A 7,171-nucleotide genomic window follows, 5' to 3' on the forward strand; every position below is an offset into this window, starting at 1 on the left:
TGCCTGTATTGACGGTTCGCGACGAGATTGACTGTAGAGCCCGACGTTCCAGGAGCTCCGCCTTCGCTCGAGATGGGTAGCGATTGGAAGCTCTTGACCTCAGCTCCGCTCTGATACCACTGGTACGCAAATCGATCACAGTATGCTCACGTAGTGAATCCCGGAAGGTCCCCAAGAACAATGAACTCTACCTTTTTGCACAAAAAACAATGTAAAAAGCATGAACGACAAGAGTAAGAGACCAATTGGGTTCAATCTCCCCCCATGCCTTGAGTGAGCGCTTCACAAAGCATGTATTTTTATGTATATTTTCATCTTCATGCTCAATAATAGCCCAATTACAAAAATATGACAAGCTTTTTAGCTTTTGAGTTTGCTTTTACAAAAATAGGAAATAAAGCTAATGGACGGTGCCCATAGAGTCTGGCACGCTGTCGTATTGCTGCGCATTTGAGGTGTATAAACCACCCAAAAGTTGTGCATGGGATTTGGTACTTTGTACATATTTAGTTGTTGTGATTACATTTATTTTCTGCGTATGAGTATAGTGGCGAGCATGAAGGGTTGCTTTAGACAGGATCAAGGAGACAAGACATTACAATTATTCAAACAAATGCATGAGGAGGGTATCTCTTTGGATAGTATCACAATTGTATGCACCTTAAAAGCTTGTGGCATGGCTGGAGCTATAAACAAGGGCTAAGGAATACATGCTGAGATTGATAAGATAGGGCTATTGAAGACAAATGTGGATGTGGGCATTGCATTAATTGATATGTATGCTAAATGTGGTTGGCTGGCAGAGGCACAAGCAGTGTTTGAAATGTTTCCTTATCGAGATCTAGACACATGGAATGTCCTAATCACAGGATATGCTCAACTTTTGAAAGGCCACGTTATAATTCTATAGTGATCTTTTGCTTCATCATGTCGAATGCATGAATCAAGCGATGACATAGATTTTCTGAGTCAAGTATCATATCTATGCTGCGAGAATAACTATGATAACCTTTCCCATGAAGCTTGGAATGTGGTTAACTTGAAAAAGGGAATCACAAACAGGGCGGATCTCTTTAATTAGGAAATAGAGCTACGAAGGCTAAAGAGGAGTTTTTGAAAGGCTAAAGAAGGTGGAAAAAGGAGAAGCTTTTTGAGCTATTTTTAAAAAGGAGGCATTTTGAGCGCCAAAAGATAGGCAACTGCTGCAAAAATGGAGAAGGAGTCGACACGCAGGAAAAGGGACGAGGAATTCAGGGAGGAAAGGAGATCAGAGAGGAGGATACACGGGAAGAGAGTGCTGGAGGATAGGCAAAAAATAGAGGATTGACAGAGAGGGAAAGGAGGGCATGAAACAAAAGGAAGGCGAATACTATCCTTTGAGGAGACGAGGGCAGTTTGGCTCGTAGTCCTCTCTAACATGGCCTCTGTTTACAACCAGCGGTGGCGTTCTTCATCAAGTGCAAGGAGGAGGGGTGTCTCTGCCAAGGACGGACCTGGGCGGATTGTGCTAAGAGCATCAGCAAATCTGGAAGCTTGCGGAAATTTCGATGGTAGACAAGAAGCTCAGATCACTCACTCTCTCTGCAATTCCATGGCCTTTGCCTCTGATTCTCTCGCTGTTGCTGCCGCTTTTTGTCTAGAGGCTGGTTCAACATATAAGGCTACTGTGGCTTTAATTCATCGGAGTCCTGGAAATCGTGTTAACACAGAATATTCACTTTCAATCAACTGAAAAACGCAGAAGAAATGGCATCTTTGCTTGCTGAATTGGAGCGTTTAAGGAGAGAACGGACTTCCTGCCGTCCTTACAATCTCTAGGAGTGACGCTTTCTTGACATTCGGAAAGCAACGACTACAACAGAATGTATTTCAAGTTATTCCTAACAATTGTAACTTGACAGAAGATGATGTCGATGGAGAGAGAGAGAGAGAGGGGGGCAGCCGCAGCCGTCGTGATGGAGGTGGAGGAGAGGCAAGTGCAGGTCCGGTTCTCTACTCAGTTATCTGCCGAATACTGGGTGCCTAACACGCCCTTCTCTGTGCCTGCTCATCTCACTCGCTACGGGCTCTCTGAGGTCATTAACGCTCTACTTGGACGCGAAAAACCACAACCTTTTGACTTTCTTGTTGATGATGAGCTGCTCAGAACATCTTTGGAGCAGTTTCTATTTGCAAGGAATATATCTGCTGAATCCATTGTGAATATAGAATATGCGTATGCAATTTCTCCTCCAGAAAAAGAGAAGCCACGGGAACACAATGATTGGGTCAGTGTAGTTGTTGGTTCCCATCCAAGTTAAATCTCAACGGGATCTTATGACAGCTTAGTAAGGATCTGGAATGCTGATGGATCCTGTGCACAAGTGTTGGAAGGTCACACTGATGCAATAACTTCTTTAGCAACAATTTCCTCACCAGCATCACCATCTGACATCTACAAGCTAGTTTCTGGTTCAAAAGATCGAAAAGCTCGTATTTAGCTGCTTTCATCAGCAAAAGGGTCTAATAGTTCAGTGTCTGTTGACAAAACTGTTAGAGTTTTGAGAAGGCACAACTCATCAGTTCAATGCGTTGCTTCCAATACATCTGGTAACCTTGTTTGCTCTGGATCATGGGATTGCACATTGAATCTGTGGAATGTCTCAATACAGGGAATTGAAGAGAATATTGTGCAGAATAAAAAGAGAAAACTAGATGACTCATCATCCCTTGCCGAAGTTCAAGAAATTCAAGTTGAAGCAGTCAGCACACTTGAAGCACACACACAATGTGATTCAGCTGCAGTTTGGAGTGAAAGGGATACGATTATTTCAGCTTCTTGGGATCACTCCATACGAACATGGGATACAGAAACTGGAGTTAACACAGATTCTTTGATAGGTTCAAAAGTAATTCTATGTGTCAGTGTAGGAGGGGAGAGTTCTGTCCTGATTGCTGGTGGTGGGACAGATCCATTTCTTAGGGTTTGGGACCCTCGTACACCTGGAACAAATACGCCTATCCTGCAGCTTTCCTGGACTGAAGAGAAATTCTGAATTTCTTTTTCAACACATAGCCGAAGGATTTAGACAAATACAATCAGGGAATTGCTGCTGGTTTTGGCCACTTATTGTTTTTGAAGAACCGATTGTGCTATGTTCTACTGAATCATGTGGAATCTATCTCTAATTCTGCGCAAATGTATTGCAGTTAAAGGCAACAGTTGTTGATGAAGATGAATCAGAGCTTGAAGAAGGAGAACCATTCTGTCCAGCTTGCTTACAGATCACCCTAAACTGTATTAAAACCTAAGGAAGAGTGGAAATTGAAATAAAATATAAGGATCTTTGGTTACCAAGGATGAAATACCAAAACTGTTCATGACAGCATATAAAGAACATGGGTTTGCTCCATTTCTTTGTTGTAACTCTACGATTATGACAAGCAATATAGTGAACTTGGCATCAAATATTGTGTTATCGAGATCTTCTTGGTAGTCTTTATTTCTTGCTGTACCTTGAACCCTGTGTTCTGCAGCTCTTGCACGATCTCTTTGACAACGCCCAACACAATGTCCAAATAGAAATAACATATCCGTGCGCATAGGCGCATACAAAATAATAATAAATAATCGATGCCTCAATAGACATGACAAAATATAGGTGTGGCGCCTATCAAAATATAATCCATAGGTCGAACACTCGCTAGACTCCAATGCTTTCCTCCGCCACTGCTGCTATCTCTACACATCAACTGAAGCATTCACAATCGTTAGTAAAATAATACAATTAAACCGACAAAAGTGAATACCTAGCTGTCTTCAGCTACATAAATAAATCAACTGGTTAGAAATAAATCCTAACCTTAATTTATTACGAGTGCGCACTCTAAACTCATAAACGTTTATTAATTTAATATGCATTTTGCGGAATCACCCGCTATGGAATCACCCATGTACACACTAAATTAATGAAACGCCCGAAAAGGACAGGAGTCCCCATCAACTTCTCGCACAAAGAATCCACTTTGTGTATGAGCCCCGATCATTAAAGTTTACGGAATCCACCGTAAAACCTCACGGAATCCAGCGGTGAATATGCCTCCTGGCATTAAACACTCCTTACAGAGAGCATGTAAAGTCAAAGTCTCACATCATGGCTATATCCAAAACATCATCCACGAATCACGTAGTTTCAGGAAATGCTCAAGGATGACCAAGAAATATTTTTTAGGTGGAGCCATGACAAAAGTCATTGGGTGCCTTTCTCCAGTCAACCCAAAAAAGTGCAACACAAACAGATTTGGAAACACCTTCTACTTGTACAGGTGACTCAAACATGTCTTCTTCATGTGAGTTGAATTTTCTTTGTGGGGATTATGGCAAAGAATTGTAGCTTACAAAACTTGTGATTCGGATATAAAATCTATGCTACATGACCTTAAAATAGGGAATGTGCAGTATCGAGAGCCATACACAAAAGTTACCTTATATGACCGGTCTATTGAAATCAAGGTAGATGGATGCTATAGACATGTGAATTGTCTTCATATTTTGTATGGTGGAAAACCCTTTGAAAATTTCACTTGTGAATATTACAAAGAAATTCTCACTTGTGATTATTTTCACATGAGAGTGTATAGAGAGAGTGTTGCTATTGAAAAGAGAGGGGCTATGAACACAATAGGAGGAAGACGATTAGATTATCTTAGTGGTGAATAGCTAAAAAATGTGACAATCGAGACCAAGAGAAACTTGAAAGAGGCCAAGAGGGAGCTATGGTGGTTCCGAGCAAGAGTTGTGCATTTTGTGAGGATCAAGTCCTTAAAAGAAGCAAACTTTGAATTCCTAAATAGGAAGGATGTGTGATGCTTTTGTAATAACATAGTTGAGGCCCATTGATAAGGTAAATTTGGAGGTAAACTAGCCTTGTGGGACTTTTTTCAAGATGTAGCAAGGAATGTAGTGCAAGCCAAGCAAACACAAAGATTCACCGAGTCTATAAAGACCATGTTTGAGCTCATTAAACATTGGGGTGGGACATGCTTGCATGACTTTTTGAGTGCCAACCGTGGAGGGCCATCCATGTCTACTACAAAAAGGCAAGGAAAGAAAGCAATTCACTTCATATATAGAGAACATGAATACATCTTTGAGGCAGTGGGTAAGATATATATGGATGCAAAAATAAAACATTGGGTACCATCAATGGTTCTTATCATCATCGTTGAAGATGAGACAACCATCAAATGTCACATAAGGTAAGCCTGGATATCTCTAACATGTTGTGGCTTTACATATTTCCTTACTTTCCATCGTGTACAAAAGGTTCTGAATGCTAATGGTGAACCTCATCATGAATATTGTGCGGCTTGTATCGATACGGATGGACCGAAACCGATGGAACCCATGTGAGGAGCCACTTCAAGAGAATCCCTATGGGCAAGAGACCAACTGAAAGAGTGGTGTCCACGGTATTCATTAACGGAATACGAAGTGAAGAGCTCTACAAAGCCTTGGCTGGCAACTCGAGCCTATAGCGAGATGCACTAGCAAGTATCTTTGAAGAAGCTATGAGAGTGGACGACCGGCTCAAGGCGCCTGCAAAGACACAATGAAGAGATTGTGGGGATCTATGAAGATATGCAAGCTAAAATGGAAAAGATCACTAAAGCCGCAGAAGAATTGGAGACGCTGAGAGAGGAAAGAGCACACAGGTACGAAAGAGAGGTGGAAAATTTGACATAAGAGACAGCCTTGGCATAGGAAGAGCAGCAGAAGCTAAGAGGAGAAATGGAAGATCAAGAATGGAGGCTAATAGTGCTTACTTAATGGCAGGGAAAATCCTTGAGGACATGAAGAGGAGAGCAGAAGAATGGGCCAATCAAAACGAAAGAAGAGTTAAAACCTTGGCGCACCGCCTAGCTCAAGTGGAGAAAGAAAAAATATTGGCTAAAAGCAGAGCAGCGACCGTCCACATGAGTTTTGAGGCCCAACAATGCACCTTCCTCAATATGCTACTCGATGTCACTCAAATCAGTACCGGCAAGGCTATGATTGTCAGCCTACATGGAGAAGGAACCTCTGTGACATAAATATGGACACTTGGGTGGCATTCTGCAACACCCTCCCATTCGCATTGTCGTGATGTTATGAGGACACAGTGTGAAAAAGTATGGAATGCATCATCATTCGACTTCTTTATTGATCTAGAGGGTCAATCTGATCTGAGCCATTAGTACTAGTACGATTTGCATGGATTATCCAAAAATACTAGATTTTTGGATAATTTTAGCCTATTGTTGATATTATTTATTGTAAAAATCTAAAAAAGTTAGAAAAAGCTTCTAGATTAGGATGGCATGCAAAACACTAGTTGCTTTTTCAGCTAGTTAGGGGATTTTCACAAGAAGGACAAATTGACGAAATCACGTGCGCCGCGATCGCTGTAAATAGGCTGAAAACTACAGATTGAACTGAAAGAAGAAGGAGTGATCTGGGAGATCCGTGACCAGGTGTCCTAAAGTTTTACCCCCCTTTCGGAGCCAACGGAGCCATCAGATTTGGGTTCCGGGCAGCAGAGAAAGAACTAATTTTTCTAATCCACGTTTTTGGTCTACGAAGGAGCTCCAAGAGAACTAATGCCTGGAGATTGCTTTTGAGTAGTGCGAAGATTCCAGGTTCTTTCAATACATATTGATTCAATTCATTGTGATTTGTTTTTGTAGTGTTTACCACTTGGGTATTCTCTATCTTCTCTTCCAGCTCCTATCTCTACTTCCTTCTACTTCTAATCCCCAATGGATTCGACCTTTTGACAAAAACCCCTCTGACATTGGTGAACCCGATGTGAAAGGTCGTCACAAAAGAAGGAAAGATAAGATGGGAGAAACTTCAAATACATTCTCATGTGATGCTTTGCAACAGTTGGTGCAAAATATGAATATGCTTATGTAGGTACAACAACAACAATAGGTGATGCAAGCTTCAGCTCAAACAGAAAGTGTTGTGATGAATGCTTTGAAAGAAGTTGAGCATGAGGTGAAGTTATTCAATGGCAGGAATGTATATGCATATGTACATACCTATGCTCAAAAGATGGAATTTTTTGGAGTGGCTCAATTTGCATGGAGCCGATATTTTGTATGTGTTACTGTTCATGAACTGAAAGCACAAATTACTGAATTATACTTG

General features: G+C 41.3%; 1 pseudogene; it reads left to right on the forward strand.

Moving 5' to 3' along the window:
- The first annotated feature begins 1,955 nt into the window (after positions 1-1,955).
- On the forward strand, positions 1,956-3,035 carry LOC148033914 (ribosome biogenesis protein WDR12 homolog pseudogene; annotated as a pseudogene).
- Positions 3,036-7,171: the final 4,136 nt, after the last annotated feature.

Source organism: Lygodium microphyllum, chromosome 7 (genome assembly GCF_053477565.2).
Source record: "Lygodium microphyllum isolate KBCC chromosome 7, Lygodium_microphyllum_v1.1.10, whole genome shotgun sequence".
NCBI lineage: Eukaryota > Viridiplantae > Streptophyta > Polypodiopsida > Schizaeales > Lygodiaceae > Lygodium > Lygodium microphyllum.